Source organism: Xyrauchen texanus, chromosome 7 (genome assembly GCF_025860055.1).
Source record: "Xyrauchen texanus isolate HMW12.3.18 chromosome 7, RBS_HiC_50CHRs, whole genome shotgun sequence".
Classification (NCBI taxonomy): domain Eukaryota; kingdom Metazoa; phylum Chordata; class Actinopteri; order Cypriniformes; family Catostomidae; genus Xyrauchen; species Xyrauchen texanus.
This window is the reverse complement of record NC_068282.1, coordinates 17,240,219-17,259,664: the sequence shown is the minus strand read 5'-3', so window position 1 is coordinate 17,259,664 and position 19,446 is coordinate 17,240,219. Positions and strand designations below refer to the sequence as shown.

General features: G+C 45.1%; 1 pseudogene; it reads left to right on the top strand.

Moving 5' to 3' along the window:
• The window catches only part of LOC127646599 (P protein-like), a 259,274-nt pseudogene that overhangs the window by 50,477 nt on the left and 189,351 nt on the right, over positions 1 to 19,446 (top strand).

Genomic DNA, 19,446 nt, shown 5'->3' with positions numbered 1-19,446 from the left:
GGACTTCCTGACTGGGAGACCTCAGTCAGTCCGGATCGGGAACAGCATCTCCTCCACCACCACACTGAGCACTGGGGCCCCCAGGGCTGTGTGCTCAGTCCACTGCTGTTCACTCTGCTGACTCACGACTGTGCAGCACTGCACAGCTCGAATCACATCATCAAGTTCGCCGATGACACCGACCGTGGTGGGTCTCATCAGCAAGAACAACGAGTCAGCATACAGAGAGGAGGTGCAGCGGCTGACGAACTGGTGTAGAGCCAACAACCTGTCCCTGAATGTCGATCGAAACAAAAGAGATGGTTGTTGACTTTAGGAGAGCACAAGGTGAACACACTCCGCTGAACATCGACGGCTCCTCTGTGGAGATCGTCAAGAGCACCAAATTCCTTGGTGTTCACCTGGCGGAGAACCTCACCTGGTCCCTCAACACCAGCTCTATCACCAAGAAAGCCCAGCAGCGTCTCTACTTTCTTCGAAGGCTGAGGAAAGCACATCTCCCAACCCCCATCCTCACTACATTCTATAGGGGGACTATTGAGAGCATCCTGAGCAACTGCATCACTGCCTGGTTTGGGACTTGCACCGTTTCGGACCGCAAAGCCCTGCAGAGGATAGTGAGGACAGCTGAGAAGATCATTGGGGTCTCTCTTCCCTCCATCAAAGACATTTACAAAAAACACTGTATCCATAAAGCAACCAGCATTGTGGACGACCCCACACACCCCTCACACAAACTCTTTACCCTCCTCCCGTCTGGCAAGAGGTACCGAAGCATTCGGGCCCTCACGGCCAGACTGTGTAACAGCTTCTTCCCCCAAGCCATCAGACTCCTCAATACTCAGAGACTGGTTTGACACACACGTGTCCTGAGTTGCACTTTAATTACTGTCACTTTATAACTGTCTACTACCTCAATAACTGCTATGTGCATAGAACATTATCTCATAGTATGTTATGTTTACATTTTTAGAAACTGTCATCATTTTGCACTACTGAGTACTGGTCGGCACTGCACTGTGTCTATTGTCCTGTACATTGTCAGTAATTTGTTGTACTGTCCTGTACTTTTTGCACATGTTTGCACGTGCACTTTATATAGGTATATATAGGTAGTTTATATAGGTATTTTATTTCATTGTGTAGTCTCATGTCGTCCTATGTTGGTCCTTTGTTGTTTTTATGTAGCACCATGGTCCTGGAGGAACGTTGTCTCGTTTTGCTGTGTACTGTACTAACTGTATATGGTTGAAACGACAATAAAAACCACTTGACTTGACTTGACTTGACTCATGGCACAGAGTAATTCCTGTGTAATGACTGGGTCCTTCTTGCAAGAATAAATTCTTTTAAAAGACTGTTTGATTCAGAGTGTCTCTTACGCAGTGATAATGGTTGGTTAATAATTTTTTGCCACAACAATTTGGTGTCAGAATAGTGGGATTCTTTGGAAGTTTCTTCTGGACCTGAGGACGGACGGTGTTTGGCCACCTGGACTGAGAAGTTCCAGCTCTACCTCGTAAGCTTCAGAGAGAGGGACCGACCGAATCAGGGCCAGGAGAATCTCCACTGGAATCAAATGAAAACAAACCCGTGGCAACCCAAATATCTCTGATAAGAGACGACTAAATTATTTACTTTTGGTATAAGAGTGAGTGAACCATAGTGGCTGAGACTGTTTTCTGTGGTGCAAGTACAAGAGGTTCTCGAGCACAAACTGAGAACTACGTTCTGTGGTGCGAGTACAAGAGGTTCTCGAGCAGAAACTGAGACCTACGACAGGTCAAGAGGTTTTCTAAACAGAGACTGAGTTCTCGCAAAAATGGTTTAATTAGGTTAGCTAAAATACTGAGCGCTGGAACGTACTCCAGAGAAAGATTTTGAGTAAACTGTAATTAACAAAGCACTAGGGAGTGCACCCTTATCTGATCTTGAGTTAAGAAATCAGATCTGTTGGAGACGTCCGACAGATTATTAGACGTGTGTCGAACGGTAAATCCACAGAGAAGCAGAAAGAGCCAGTATGGGGAAGTCTCAAAGCAAGCTTGCCAAATTTGATACACCGGTTTTCTGTCAAATGAGAAAAAACTACAGGAGAAAATGTATGCAGGACATAGAGAAACTGATCAAATACCATGATTTCCCCAGGGAGGGAACATTGAGCACGACTAGATTGAGAGTGGTGCGAGAATCAGTGGAACAGGGCAGCGAGGCACAAAAAGGTTGTTGTGGCTGCGTTCAACATGTGTGTAAAAAAATTTGAACAGACAGTGGGCTGTTGGCTTAAGGAAGCAGATAGAAGAGAACGAAAGCAAATGCAGAAAAAATTAGCATGTAGGATTGAAAAGTGTAGGGAAAAAACTAAAATCAAATGTGTGAAAGATCTGTTTGTGTGTCAGCACCACCAGAACTGACTAATGAAAAGTATGTTTGTGTTTCCCCACATGCAACGGCGATTGTGCCGGCATATAATCATCACTATCCCGTGGCGGAGCTGAAAGCCCTGAAACTGAACCCCGACCTCGACTGCTCTCTGCCCAGAAGACAAGCACCACAAGCACCACAAGCAGCTCCTCCCGACTCGGACAGTGAAGGAGACCTGAATGAACTTTTTTCTGAGACCTGAGATTGCGCAAGCGGTGAAAGCAAGTTACATTGAATGGAAGAGCGGGCGGCTGACCTCCACCCTGGCACACGCTGTGCACGCAGAGGAACAGCTGCTGACAAAGGAAGACAAAGTCAAGGCAAAGGGGGAGAAAGATCTTCAGCTGGCAGTTGTGTGACTACAATATGTCAGCACATCTAAACCGCAGCAGAAATGGGCTGACAAAAAGAAGAGAGGCTACAGAAACAAGCGGAAGTGGAATTGCGGCTTGTGTGAGACTGACGACCATGAGTTCAGAGAATGCACGAAATGCAAACTGTGCAAACAAGAGGGACACTGGGCTACAGACTGTCCGGGGAAGAAAAAGGCAGACTGAAGCAAGCAGAGCAGAGAGCAGCGAGGAGGGAAGTGAAATTTTTTTTAACCACGCACACATACACTGATTTACATACTGCTCTCTGCAATGAAGACAATGCTTGCAAATCTTTGAGTGTGACTGATGAAGCTTTATGTGATAATGTTTTGGATGAATGTTTGAGAATGTACAAAAGTTCAGGGTTTTTACAAATGTAGAAATACCAAATGTTAGTTTATGGGACATCAGTAGATTTTTTTGGTAGATTCTGGGGCTGGCCATTCTACGATACGACCATGTGACTTGCCATGTGTACCAAAATCGACAGGTTCAGTGCATAAGAGCTCTTCGGCCTCGGGCCATTTGATTTCGTAAAAATTCACAGTGCCCTTGGAGTGTAAGACGGAGAAGGGGGAACATTTAAACATGCGTTTCTGTGTTCACCAGCTTGTCCGGTACCTCTAATGGCCAGAGATTTAATGTGTGAATTGAATTTGACCCTTACGGGGGGTTCCTTTGGGATTAGCATTGAGGAAGAACCACAAATATGTTGTTCTAAATTTGAACCGCAGTGGGTATATGAATGGCGTGTGAAAAATGATGATTGGGGAAAAATTATCTTGAAATTGGCAAAAGATCGAACAATGTCATTTAACACTGAAAATATGACGCCTGACCAATTGCATTGCACGTCACATGTCGAAAATGTGTGTGCGCTCTCAGCTAGCCTGACAGAAAAACAAATGCAGTTCTATTTGATAGCAGGGGACGCTGTGCCACATTTATCAGCGATCAAGGCCAAAGAGCAGCTGTGGGCAGATCTGGGCCTTTTTGTGAGAGAATGCATGAAAGCAACAGATTGGGCTGAAATAAGTGCAGAAGTGAAACACAGCAGAGGTGTAGAAGCATTCATGTCAAAATGTGATTTTGAGATTGAGGTACAGAGAACTGTAACTGCTATTGTGAAGAGTGCGGTGGAGAAACATGGGGTGGGGGCTGCTTCTGTCTCAGACATTCACCCTGCTCTGACAGAAGTACCTCCTAGGTTGTGGGCAAAACACAAGTATGATGTGGGTTTAATCAAAGGCTGTGAACCGATCACCCCAAAATCTGATTACAGACTGCAATACCCCCTCAAACGAGAGGCACTGCAGGGTATTATGCCAGTTTTTGACTCCTTATTGAAAGCGGCCATAATTATACATAATTATATATGTCATGATTCTCCAGTGCGCACTCCAATCTTCCCTGTGAAGAAAATAAGAGACAAAAATTCACCGACTGAGTGGCGATTTGTGCAAGATCTTCAGGCCGTAAATTCAGCTGTCATTGCTAGGGCGGCACGTGTACCAAACCCTTACACAATTTTGTCACAAATTCTGCAAAATGCAATGTATTTTACTATGGTGGATTTGGCTAATGCTTTCTTTGGCGTCCCAGTGGACCAGAAAAGTCAGTTTTGGTTTGCGTTTGATTTTGACAATAAGGGTTATACGTTCACACGATTGTGCCAGGGGTACGCTGAATCCCCGACGATCTATAATGAAGCGCTTTGAAGAAGCCTTGAACCCTTAACACTGACAGCTGGAACGGCTTTGTTACAGTACGTGGATGATTTGTTGATCTGTGCGTGTGATGAAGCTACGTGTGTGGCTGACTCTGTGTCCCTTTTGAAGCACCTAGAAGGAGAGGTACACAAACTCAGTCTTTCAAAATTGCAGCTTGTGAAACAGGAAATAAAGTTTTTGGGACATGTTATCAGACCAAACAGTAAATCCATCTGTGACAAACGTGCACAGGCCATAAAAGATGTGCCAAAACCAATTACGAAAAAACAATTAGTCAGTTTTAGTAATGTGTGCTTATTGTCTTACATTTATTCCTAATTATGCCATTCTTGAACAGCCTTTACGAGCCCTGATGACAGGGAAAGGGCTGAGGTCATGTTAGCAAATGCCTCCTTGGCTTCGCTTGTCCAAACAAGTCTTGTTTGGACAAGCAAAGCCAAGGAGGCATTTGCTAACATGAAAGTCCAAATGGCTCTGGCTCCCACTTTGGGTCTGCCAGATGTAAACAAAGCATTTGTTCAGATGGTTGATGAGAAAAATGGGTTTATGACTTCTGTTCTTTTGCAGACTCATGGAGACAGACTGCGACCTGTGGCATATTTTTCAACCAAACTTGATGTAGTAGCAGCAGGTCTACCACACTGTTTGAGGTCTGTGGCGGCTGCTGAACTGGCAGTACTGGCATCCAGGGAATTTGTGGGGTATTCTGATATAACTTTGATGGTTCCACACGCAGTCTCCATGATTTTGCAAGAACAGAGAACGTCACATTTATCTACAGCCCGATGGCTGAGGTACCACACAATTTTATTGGACATGCCAAACATAACTGTTAAAATATGCACAACTTTGAATCCTGCCACCCTCCTCCCCACAGAGCAGGATGGCGAGGAACTGTTGTCTGTCAGCACTTGAACAGGTGTGCGCACCACGTCCAGATCTATTAGACACGCCATTAGACAATTGTGACAATATCCTCTTTGTGGATGGGTCGGCTTCCAAAGATCCACAAACAGGAAAGAATAAGGTTGCATCTCTTGTGTCTGAGCTTTTGGAGGCCATTCTTTTACCAGCTAAGGTCGCGATTTGCAAATGCGCAGCGCACACTAACGATAACAGTTCAGTCTCAACAGGAAACGCACGAGCAGACGTGGCAGCGAAGGCCGCGGCAGCGATGGAGACAAAAGAAACTACGTGTGCTTTGATATCTGACAATAACCTCGACATTTCTTCTTGTTTTTCAGAGCATGCAAACTTTTTCCACTGGCGAGGAGAAAAACAAGTGGAAGGCGGCTGGATGTAGTTTTAAGGAGAATGTGTGGATGAGCTGTGATGGCATGCCTTGTTTACCCAAACACTTCTTTCCTCATTATGGAAAGTTGATACACAGGTTAGACCATGTATCAAAAGCGGGGATGGTTGCGCAAATGAAAGAATTGTGGTTTACAAAGGGTTTCAAGATATTTTCTGACATTTTTTGCAAAAGATGTGTCTTTTGTAACACACATAACGTGGCAAGTGGGATAAAAACACCTATAGTATCTCAACCACCATCAGGGGGGCCTTTTGAGTATCTGATGATGGATTTCATCGAGTTAACCCCTTGTGGGAAACAGAAATACTGCCAGGTGATGGTTGACATGTGGTCCAAATGGGTTGAGGTCTTCCCAACCTCGAAATAAGACTCGGCAGCAGTAGCGAAAGCTCTTTTAACTGAGATTGTTCCGAGATGGGGAATTCCAAGAAAAATCAGCTCGGACAATGGGAAACACTTTGTCAATGAAGCAATAAAGCAGGTGGGTTAGTTTTTGGGAATTGACATGAGAACACACTGCAGTTACCACGCCGCCAGTGGAGGCGCTATTGAGAGGGAGAATCAAACGATCAAGAACAAATTGGTTAAGTGCTGTGAGGAAACATGGGTTAAAGCACAATTGTGTTGATGTACACCAGAATGAGAAAAAGAGTCAAAACAAATTTAAGTCCATTTGAAATACTCTTTGGTAGACCACCATTCATGGGAATAGAGGGGGGACAAAGGCTGCCATCAACAGATCTGTGTGAGAATGACATGTTGAATTATTGCAAAGAAGTGTCTTCTCTGTTGTCCAATGTTTGTGTTCAGGTGAAAGCTGCTCAGGGAAAGGTTGCTGAAACCTTCCTGCACAAACCTTCGTGACCTGAGGAGAAAGAGCCGGAAGCGAAAAGGTGGCTGGGACCATTCCAAGTGCTACTGACGACTCACATGGCAGTGAAGGTCGCAGAGAGAGCTACGTGGGTTCATGCCAACCACTGCAGGAAAGTTCCGCCCACATCGTAGGAGAATCAGCAACAGGAGAAGATTGTTCCGAGTGAATTTCAATAAACGGAGAGGTCAAGTTTGAACACCAAGTACCACTATCAGTGGAAGAGCAAGGCCAACCACAGAGAATAACACGGCCTGTGTGCAGAGTGAACCCCATCGTGTGGTCACATGCAGTAACCATCGTGAAAAGGTACGAATTGAAAATACTTCAAGAAGTATTAGCAACAGACCCCTGCATTCTAGCTGTGTGTGTTTAAGTGGAGCCAGATACAAGAAGCAGGGAGGAGACTGGAAGAGGCAGGCAGCCCTAGTTGTGGAAACAGCATCCGTGGGCTGGGCACCGTTAATCAGCAAAGCAGATAAGACTCTGAGTGCTTCAAAGACTGAACTCCTTCACACATTCTGGTCACACAGCTGCAGTACTGATCTAGCAAACGGAAGAAATGGAGCATCCGAGACCGTGGCACCCATTCAGAGTGCCAGGAATGTGTAGTCTGGGTAAGAGTATGTGCATAATGACTTTGCTTGCAATGACAATTTGTATGATAATACTGCACCTTACCGAGGGCCTGAGAGTGTTATCAACAGAAAACCACACCAACTGGACTGAGACAACTGCGCCAAACGATACCATCCAACGTGTCAAGAGAAGCGCATTAATGTTCGTGGAGCCAACGCGTGGTCTGGAAGGAGACATCATCACGATTAAGGAAGGAACAAATGTGACTTTCAACTGCAACCGTTTAAAAAGAACTGTCCGAAATGTGATGGACGCAGCGAAGAGTATGCACCTTTCTATGTCTACAGGGATCCATGCAAGGGGGGCGACGTGAAAGCGTACTACTACGACTACAAGAAGGGGAACGACGAAAGATTCAGAGTACAAACGAACCACAGACTCAGCAACAACAGGGATAGAATGCGAGTGGAGCTGAAACAAGTAAGACTTTCTGATCAAGGCAGGTACTACTGCGGACTGGATAAAGAAGGAACTGACTGGTATGAGACAATTGACATTATTGTAGTTGAAGCAGCTCCAACAACGACAACAAAACCTTTTGAGGCACCTGGAGGCTATCCCCCTCCACCTTGAAGGTATATGTAGCCGCTATCGTGGCCCACCACGATGCAGTGGACGGCAAGTCCTTGTTAAGCACGACTTGATTATCAGGTTCCTTAGAGGCACCTAGAGGCTGAATCCTCCCCGGCCAAGCCTGTTCCCCTCCTTGGATCTCTCAGTGGTCCTCTCGGGACCTCAGAAACTCCCCTTCGAGCCTCTTGACTCAGTTGAGCTCAAGGCCCTCTCATTGAAGATGGCTCTCCCGATAGCACTAACTTCCATCAAGAGGGTTGGGGACCTGTAAGCATTCTCTGTCAGCGACACTTACCTGGAGTTCGGTCTTGCAGATACTCACGTCATCCTAAGACCACGACCGGGCTATGTGCCAAAGATTCCTACGACCCCCTTCAGGGACCAGGCTGTGAACCTGCATGCGCTGCCCCAGGAGGAGGTAGACTCAGCTTTTTCACTGCTGTGTCTGGTACATGCTTTGCGTAACTATTTGGACTGCACGCAGAGCTCTAGATGTTCTGAGTGGCTCTTGTCTGCTTTGGTGGACGGCGGAAAGGGAACGCCGTTTACAAACTGAGGTTAGCTCACTGGGACGTCAACGCCATTTCTTTGGCCTTCCAGACCAAGGCCTTGCCCACCCCCTTGCGGGTTCGGGCACACTCGACGAAAAGTGTCGCATCCTCATGGGCACTGGCCAATGGCACCTCTCCAGCAGACATCTGCAGAGCAGCAGGCTGGGCAACACCCGATATCTTTACAAGATTCTACAATCTCAGGGTTGAGTCGGTCTCGTCCCGTGTTTGGTCAGGTCTGAGCCAGTAGAACTCAGTAATACGGAACAGCCGACCAGGTGTTGTGCTTGCACCTAGCACCCTTCACCAAAGTGATTTAGTGCGATCTCTCTCCCAGGTTAGCCACTAAGCTCTCGCTTCCTGGATGTTCTTCCTCCCTAGCCTTCTGGCCTGCGAAATCAGCAGAGGAATTTGCAGCCAGACCCACTACGAGCCTCAAGTGCTCTGTACTGGGGTAGGGCTCCACAGGCCTAATTCCCTCTTCAGGCAACACCATGTGATGCATTTTCCACGGTATGGTCCCCCTGTTGGTGGACCCACATCTCCCTTGGGCAGGACCTACCACCATGCCATTTCCATGTGTGGCTTGACAACCCATGTGACGTATTGGCATCACATGGGAGAAAAGGCTGCAGCTGGCTGGCTTGCTCCCTTGATAGTCATGTTACCTGATCCCCCCTTAGTGGTGCTGGGAACCTAAGGTCTGTATATGACACCTTTTTCTGAGGGCGTTGGGGAGGGTTGCATGAGGCCGATACAGTTGCTTCTAGCACGCAGTAGCTTGCTTGCACCTGTGTCAACAGTTCACGTAACATGGTCTAGTTCATGGCATTTTTAAATGGGACCCCTTGTTTACTACATTCGACACAACGTCAAGTGAGTGACAGAAGGGGAACGTCATGGTTACTATTGTAACCTCCGTTCCCTGATGGAGGGAACGAGATGTTGTGTCCCCCTTGCCATGACACTAGACCTACCACTGTAAATGGCCGTACCTTATTCTCAGCTCCTCAGTGCAAAAACCTGACATGTCCCTTCCCTTTATACCTGTATGTCAGGGGACGGGACATGCAAATTCTTTTTGCCAATTTGTCAATTTTCATTGGCCAAGTTCAGAGGTACACAAGGCTCTCAAGAAAGACCCCTTCTGTCACTACATTCGACACAACGTCTAGTTCCCTCCATCAGGGAACGGAGGTTACAAGAGTAACCATAATGTTATTGTAGCATGATTCTATGACCAGGCTGCTAATGCCACTGGGGAGAAATATTACAGTCGTTGGAGACAGTAAAAAGGCAACTTAACAAACCAATTGAATTTAACAACATCTTCTCTCACACAATCTCCTCACTTGATTTCATTCTAGCTAATAACATTTAGATTTTTTTTTTTTTTTTTTTTTAATTTAATACTTAAGTACAATTTAATGTGAATAATTGTTTTACTTTCACTCAAGTATGTTTTTGGCTAGATTTTGAACTTTTAATTGAGTAAAATTTTTACTCTGTATCCATAGTAAAAATCCAAAGTAAATTGGAGTAATTTTTACACCCCTGTTTATACTGTCTTTTGATTATCGTATACCTGTAACACAGATGCTTACTCCTTGTGTTACTAGGAGATGTCTCTACAGAGTCGGCTCCAGGATGAAATACGTGGGGGGCATTTCAAATTTTTGAGGGGGCCACATTTATTGGGTGCCAAATGCTGCCCTGTGCAGCAGACTGATGGGTAGAAATTCATAACTAATGCACCAACGCATTGTTGCCCAGCTGTGCCGGGGACGAGAGGGAAAACCAGAGGGGACAGTGCAACATCTAGCTCGAAAGGAACAGGTCCACTTCTGCTATGCTGAACCTTCTCAAGATTTGTTCCATAATCTGAGGATGTAATGGCCACTCTCCAGGCACCAAGGAGAGGAGATTTGCCCCCAAATTCACAGAAGAATGCGATGTGCCAGCCTTAGCATGGCATGAGAGTGCACTCCTCCCTGGCGATTGATGTAGGACACCACCGTCCTGTTGTCCGACCAGATGAGGACATGGCCTGAATTTCCAGGAGGACAACTTTTTCCTCCCGGGGGGGGGGGACACAAAAGAGCGACATCCCTGCTGCCACTGGAAAATCGAGCAGAGATAGCTGAGCATGTCAGAACACCTGTGTGGTCCACGTGTGAAAGAAAAAATTATTTATTTTTAGTTTAATAAAAGTGCCAAGAATAATGGCACCAATGAAGCACACCGTGCGTTGATTCGCTATCCATCTGGTGGGGAATATTCTCTTATTCCAGCCCCCTCTTTCCAAGGCCAGGCTCACCGGTCCAGGCTTGATCCCATCCACCGCAAACAGTTCGCTTTGAACAGGGAACAGAGAGAAAGATAGGCCCAGGCAACTCCTCCATTGCCTTATTCATGTGCATTCTCCCAGAACGACACAGAAAAAGACAATAGGGACAAGTGACAATTTGTTCCCTTCCAAAGAATAATTCTCTCATACATTGTTTTTTAATGACGATGGCTCAAGACGTGCATGGTACCTCTTCACACGCTTTGTTCATCAGAAAATGGCTGCTGAGCCTGGCCTCAGAGCATGTCCGTCAAGACTTGCACTTTCGCTCAGGGGTAGGGCAACAAACACTAAGAAGAATTCGATGTCCGTTCACATTCCAATCCTCTCAGACACAAAGTCGAAATCCCAAATGGCTCCTGCACATGAAGCTCCAAATCTGGAGGCCGTGGAACTGGAACCATGGGGATAAAGCCTCACGGTGAGAAATTGTGAACCTCGAAAAGTGCCGCTGTCCCCGTTGGACCCTTGTAACTAATTAAAATTGCTCTGTAATTTACACTTTATAAATTACATCCTTACGTGTTCACCACTCAAAATGGAGAATTAAGAATCCTCGCTTCGACGTGAGTCGCTAGAAACAAACATGGTCTTAGACAAAATCGTGCACTGAAGAACAGATTATCTGACTTGATGGCGTGAAAGCGAGCGCCTTTATGGAGCCCGTGACGTAGCTCCCTATGGTCATCGCTAAGCGCCATCAGTCAATAAATTGGCATGACTGTATATGGGCTTCAGACCACGTGACACTCAGATAGTGTACCATATTTTTCATACACAGCTCGAGTTCCTACGAAAGGGAACACCTGCTAAGATAATGGGAGCATTGCAGATTTGTTTCCTTACATGTCATCTTCCGAGCATCTGGCAATGGAATTCCTTTTATGTCAGAGATAGGAGATATCAAGTAGAAATATCCTACAACTGACTTTGAATGGAATGCAGCATTATAACAGCCGCAACATTAATCATGACATTCAAAATAACCTATTCAAGTGCCAGATCGCCACTTCTAACACACATGAACAAAATGGAAACTCCTGCTCAAAACCTTTTTTTCTGCATTAGACACTTACCTACAAACAGCTATTTCTAAAAGTGGTAAAAATATAGTCTAAAATGATATTTCCCACCCATCCTAACCATAAATGATGCCTTAGCTCACAAGGTACTTTCTTATGCATAGCAAGAGCACAATGTATATATATCCTTGTTGCTGAATAAATCTGCTCCAAAAGCGGTGTTCAACTATTTATCTTAATGACCTATTTTAGCCTTACAATCACAACATTGCACCAAGTGTTCTTCTCACCCTTAGGGGAGTTGTTGGAGTGACACAGATTGCTTGCTCCTTTGGGTCTGGAGTTAATAGCAATAGCCTGCATGTTTTGTTGTTCTCCTCCCCTTCTCTTTTCCACTTCTAGCTGATTACACAGGCATGTAATGATTTCTCCATCTTGCCACATGACACTGAAAGAGAAGCATCAGACAGAGAGAGTTTAATTCAGGTGTCCCGGTCAAGTGTTCTCATCAGGAAAACAGATTATAAGGATGTTGATATCTACACAAAGGGGGCGCTTAAACCACTAACGTTCTTGCACTTAAACTAGACAGTGTTACAAACAGAATGCAGGTGTCTCATGAAAGTTCTTTTTAACTTGACACTGTTAAAAAATCAAGGCACTCTTGCGCCAGGCGCTGAAAAAACAAATGTTCGTCTAGCACATTTCTACATAGAAAAACATTTGAACAATAGCGCAGTTGGACACAAAAACACTTTCGTTGGGGGTGCAGAGATCATAGGGGAGCCACACAAAGCCTTTAAAAAATTTTAGAGTTCTGGCAAACTAGCCGCAAACTTTATTTTCACATGCAAATGAGCTTGTGATTCGCCGTAGACGTTTGCATCTCTTCACTAGTATTGGTGAACCTGCAGCAAACCTTTGGTAACAATTTGCAGCAAATTTGCCACGAACTTTCTATCTTTGTAAGGGGGATGCTGAATCAAACCCATGGGGGGGCTGTAGGACGGCAAAATGTTTAAGGGGGTGCCAATGTTGTTATTGAACATTGAAGCCATATCTAATAACCAGAATTGTCATATATTTCTCTATTTTTGTCCTGAATTTTATGTTGTAATTCTTGTTTAGTTCCCTGTTCCTGTTAGTTTTGTAGTCCTTCCTAGTTTTATTTCATGATTGTTTCATCCTGTTCGGTTCCCCAGGTGTTCCTCATTCCCTGTTTGTTTCCACAGGTGTTCCTTGTTTCCCCTTGTGTATTTAAGTCCTTGTTTCACCTGGTTTCTTTGTCAGTGTTTACTTCGTTTATTTTCGTGTTTGTAAAGGGGTTCGTTGGAAAGGAGGAGGAGAGAACAGGCTTGACAATATAAATTATATTTGAATGAAAAACTTAAAGAAGACACAACCACACACATGATGGACAGTTGCCGTAAACGATCTCTCTCTCTGTCGCACCACCATCCGCAGTCGGCCTTTAGCCCTCTCGGAGGCTTGATTAGCCTGATAAGGGACCGAGTGTGTAGAATCACAACCCGGCCCCGCTCTCCACCCTGTCACAGTGTTATTTAAGCTGCATCTAGATCCTCATTCCTCCTCTGGAACGGACAAAACTGGCAACACAGGCTCTGGGACAGACGAGGCTTCCGGCTCTTTGGCGTGGCAGGCGTGGGTGTTGGCTCGTTGGCCATGGCAGGCGTGGGCACTGACAATTTGGGGAAAAAGGTCTTCATGGCCCTACGCACTGTTATCAGTGGCGGATAATACAACTAGGAGACCAGGACCGTGAAGGACCTCAAGACTGGGGCCGTGGAATGCTTGGAGCAATGAGTCGTGGAAGGCTGGACAGTGACATGTCATGGAGCAGACTTGGATGTGAAATGTTATGGTGCTGGCTGAGGCGTTGCTGTGACATGGCATGGAGCAGGCTGAGGTGTTGCTGTGACATGGCATGGAGCAGGCTGAGGCATTGCTGTGACATGGCATGGAGCAGGCTGAGGCGTTGCTGTGACATGGCATGGAGCTGGCTGAGACGTTGCTGTGACATGGCATGGAGCAGGCTGAAGCGCTGCTGTGACATGGCATGGATCAGGCTGAGGCTTTGCTATGGAAGGTGGAGCCGAAGATGCAGGTTTTAGCCCATGGTTCCCGCCATAATCCATAACTTTTTTTTATACTTTAATGTATAAAGGGAACCGCTAATTTCCTGAGCCTGCATTGCCAGTCTCGTTCGTCCCAGAGCCTGCATTGCCAGCCTCGCCCATCCGGAGGAGGAATGAGGATCTAGATGAAAATATACAAAGTATCTCTGAATAAAATGAAATAAAACACTGAGAATCCAAGTACAGAACATGACAGAATAATACATGTAAAGACAGACAAAGAAACCAGGGGAAACAAGGACTTAAATACACAAGGGAAAACAAGGAACACCTGTGGAAACAATCAGGGAATGGGGAACACCTGGGGAACCAATCAGGGTGAAAAAATCATGAAATAAAACTACGAAGGACTACAAAACAAACAGGAAACAGGAACAGGGAACTAAATAAGAATTACAACATAAAAGTCAGGACAAAAACAGGAAAATACATGCCCAAACTAATCTAAAGCCTAATGAAATATTGGCTTACTGTATTTCAACTTTGACATATTAATCAACTGGAAGACTGTTGGACATGGGAGAAGTAATGTTTTACACATTTTTCTGTTGTTTTAGATCATTCACTGAACTCTGGCTGCCATGTTAGGATCCTTGGCTGCTCTGGCAGCGCTAGCTTTCATTGGAGATGTAAGTTTTGATTTCAAAGAACTGTTTGTTTTAGTCTGATAAAGACTGATTTTTACAAGAGTTGGACTGTGGGACTTATTAATTTTTGAGAAGTGTTGTAACAGTCATTAGCTTTTATTAGCTTAATGTTTGAGAGCACAGCAACATTCTGTCATGTGCTGAAGGCTGCATGAATAATATAGTGGCAGAATCAGATTCAAATTACAGAGCATGAGCTTCAGAATATCTTTTATATGAAGATATAAAAAACACCTACATTTACACAATTAAGCAAATCAGACAGGGCCATTTCACAGAAATGGGATAGCGACGGTAATTGCACTGATTTACTCTAATGTGCAGCTTAAGACTGTGAATAATTTAAATCTCGACTCTCTCGCTGTGGCTCCGCGTATTAGTTATTGTATTCCGGAGATAGAGATAAGTACATTATTTGAGCGTAGGTGAAATTACTCAGTGCACTTCTGTCCATTTGATAGATAGGGAGGCCTTTATAAAGACCCAGATCTCTTTTGCCTCAAGTGTCTGTTTTTTCTGAATAAAATCCATGAACTTTGAACTTTGTTTTTCAGTAAATACTCCAATACACAGAATATATCTGCTGAATAATAGGCCAACTTGGTATTGTGATGGATGCAGTTATTATGACAATTCAGAGAAATTACTTAAGGTTGGGATGCCAAATTGCTGCTCTGTATCTGAGGACCACTGTGAAAATCTCATTGTCTCTTTGTCCCTTTTTCAAAGAGGCTGAGTCTAAAGACTGTTGTGGAATGGATTGACTATGAGACACTTGCCTTGCTGTTTGGAATAGTAAGTATAATGCCAACAGGCTTGAACTCCATAGGAGTTTTCTAGCAGCTCTTTAATGAATGAAGATCACAACCATCAAACTGAACGATACATTCAAATGACATTCACATAATTATAATATATATTATACGTAGAATAAATATGTAAACATTTTAAACGTTTTTCCAAACCCATAACCCTATATCTTGCATTACTTTATAATAACATAGAACATCATAGTAAATAGTAACACATTTTGTCTATAGTTTTGACTCCCCTGCTCTCCAGTACCAATATGTCTTAAAGGGATAGTTCTCCCAAAAAATTCTCTCATCATTTACTCACCCTCATGCCATCCTAGATGTGTATGACTTTCTTTCTTCTGCAGAACAAAACAAAGATTTTTAGAAGAATATTTCAGCCCTGTACTGTATACACCAATTACTACATACACTCCGAATGGTGTCAAACACAAAAAACATCTAGTGAGGGGCAGTTCTTTGGATGGAAATGCCTTGTTGATGAGAGAGGTCAACAGAGAATGGCCAGACAGGTTCGAACTGACAAAGTCTACTGTAACTCAGATAACCACTCTGTACAATTGTGGTGAGAAGAATAGAGGGCATTTATAGTTAATAGATTATTCTGCTGATGGATGACAGGAATTCCCAATTCATCCACTTTCCACGGTTTCATTTTGATGTGGTGAGTGAGCACAGAGTTTTCAAAACCTTTATCTCCATTGTAAATGGTTTTTTTCAGTTTTTCGGAGATGTAATCGTGTAACGATGCTGCTGGCATAGACAATGATGAAGACGATGACAATGGAGTGAAGAACCTAAGTGCAATTTAATAATAACAGTGGAATCCAAAAGCTCTAACTATAAATGTGAACTAAACATAAACATGAACTAGACTTGACTAAAACTAGACTTGACATAAATATGACATGGCTTGACTTGGGTTGACTTTACTTCAAATGATACAACAAAGTTACATTCATACACCATATTTAACAAAGGACAATGGAAAACATGAGGGTTTAAATACATGGACATGGGAGAACAAAAACCAATGAACAATCAGGACTCAAAACAAGATAATCAACCAATAAATCAATGAACAAACAGGACTCAAATCAAGATGATCAACCAATAAATCCACAAACTATACTTTTCAAAATAAAAGACATGAAATACATGAACACACACACACATTAAATATAACATACCCCCCACTATTGGTGGCTCCCCGACACCAAAAAGGTGAACAAACACTAAAACATGACCATGGAACTTGGTACCCAGAGAGTAGCTGAAGACTTGAAGTGCCAAGGTGGAGCCGATGTCAGGGAGGACCAAGGTGGCGCTGGAGGCTCGGAGGAGCAAGGCGAAGCTGGGGGATCGGAAGACTGAAGCGGAGCAGGTGGGACTGAGGATCAAGGTGGAGCTGTAGGGAAGGAGGTAGGACAGGACAAGGGCAGGAACCATCTCCAGGTCTAATAGCTCAGATGTGGCTATGACAAGGCGTGGAGCAGACTTACGCGTGGCTGTGACGTAGCATGGAGCAGGTTCAGGCGTGGCTATGATGTGACATGTAGCAGGATCAGGTGTGGCTGTGACGTGACATGGAGCAGGCTCAGGTGTGGCTGTGACGTGACATGGAGCAGGCTCAGGCGTGGCTGTGACGTGACATGGGGCAGACACAGGCGTGGCTGTGACGTGGCATGGAGCAGGCTGAAGCATTGCTGTGACCTGGCATGGAGCAGGCTGAGGCTTTGCTGTGACGTGGCATGAAGCAGGCTGAGGATCCAGGGCAAAATATGGCACTAGCTGACGTGGAACTCTGGCTCGGCAGCCGTGACGTGGAACTCTGGCTCGGCAGCCGTGACGTGGATCTCTGGCTCGGCGGCCATGACGTGGAACTCTGGCTCGCCATCTATCTCCCCCACAGTGAATGTGGAACCAATAATCTGCAGGGCAAGGTTGATATATTGAGCCAGGCTGTGGGTACTCTGACCTCCTGGCATCAAGTCAAGTCAAGTGGTTTTTATTGTCGTTTCAACCATATACAGTTGTACAGTACACAGCGAAACGAGACAACGTTCCTCCAGGACCATGGTGCTACATTAAAAACAACATAGGACAAACACAGGACCACATGAGACTACACAACTAAATAAAATACCTATATATATATATATATATATATATATATATATATATATATATATATAGGTATTATATAGGTATATATATATATATATATATATATATATATATATATATATATATATATATATATATACCTATATAAAGTGCACGTGCAAACATGTGCAAAAAGTACGGGACAGTACAAGAAATTTCTGACAATGAACAGGACAATAGGCACAGTGAGAGACAGTGCAGCACCGACCAGTACACAGTAGTGCAAAAAGATGACAGTTTCTAAAAACATAAACATAACATACTATGAGATAGTGTTCTATGCACATAGCAGTTATGGAGGTAGCAGACAGTTATAAAGTGACAGTAATTAAAGTGCAACTCAGGACATGTGTGTGTGTGTGTCAAACCAGTCTCTGAGTATTGAGGAGTCTGATGGCTTGGGGGAAGAAGCTGTTACACATAGTTAGTATGGGGGGTGGGAGATGTGCTTTTCTGCCTTCGAAGAAAGTAGAGACGCTGCTGGGCTTTCTTGGTAATAGAGCTGGTGTTGAGGAACCAGGTGAGGTTCTCCGCCAGGTGAAGACCAAGGAATTTGGTGCTTTTGACGATCTCCACAGAGGAGCCATCGATGTTCAGTGGAGAGTGTTCAACTTGTGCTCTCCTAAAGTCAACAATCATCTCTTTTGTTTTGTCCACATTCAGGGACATGTTGTTGGCTCTACACCAGTCCGTTAGTTGCTGCACCTCCTCTCTGTATGCTGACTCGTCGTTCTTGCTGATAAGACCCACCGCGGTCGTGTCATCGGCGAACTTGATGATGTGGTTCGAGCTGTGCATTGCTGCACAGTCGTGATTCAGCAGAGTGAACAGCAGTGGACTGAGCACACAGCCCTGGGGAGCCCCCGTGCTCAGTGTGGTGGTGGTGGAGATGCTGTTCCCGATCCGGACTGACTGAGGTCTCCAAGTCAGGAAGTCCAGGATCCAGTTGCAGAGGGAGGTGTCCAGGCCCAGCAGGTTCAGCTTTCCAATCAGGTGCTGAGGAATTATCGTGTTGAATGCTGAGCTGAAGTCTATGAACAGCATTCGAACGTATGAGTCCTTTTTGTCTAGGCGGGTGAGGGCCAGATGGAGGGTTGTGGCGATGGCGTCGTCCGTTGAATGGTTTGGAAGATACGCAAACTGCAGTGGGTCTAGTGAGGGGGGCAGCTGGGTCTTAATGTGCCTCATGACGAGCCTCTCGAAGTACTTCATGATGATTGGTGGGAGTGTGACGGGACGGTAGTCATTAAGGCAGGACACTGAAGACTTCTTTGGCATGGGGATGATGGTGGTGGCCTTGAAGCACGTTGGAACGACGGCGCTGCTCAGAGAGATGTTGAAGATGTCAGTAAGAACATCTGCTAGCTGGTCTGCACATCCTCTGAGCACTCTGCCAGGAATGTTGTCTGGTCCAGCAGCCTTCCGTGGGTTGACTCTACGTAGAGTTTTCCTCACATCTGCCGTGGTAAGACCTCGGTGGTCAGACCTACCACCTGGTCATTGGGAGGAGGGGTGGTCTTCCTCGTCACCACGTCATTCTGCACTTCAAACCGAGCGTAGAACTCGTTCAGGACATCTTGAAGGGAGGCATCTTTGTCACAGGCAACTGATGTTGTCCTGTAATTGGTGATGGCCTGGATGCCCATCTCTCTGGGCGTGTGTGCGCTTTGACTCTCTGATGGCCCAGAACAGTTTGGCCCTAGCTGTTCTTAGGGCTGCCTTATCGCCTGCTCTGAAGGTCTCGGGGCATCAGCAGCGTGCGCAACTCTGCAGTCATCCACGGCTTCTGGAGCGTGTGGTGATGGTCTTGGAGAAA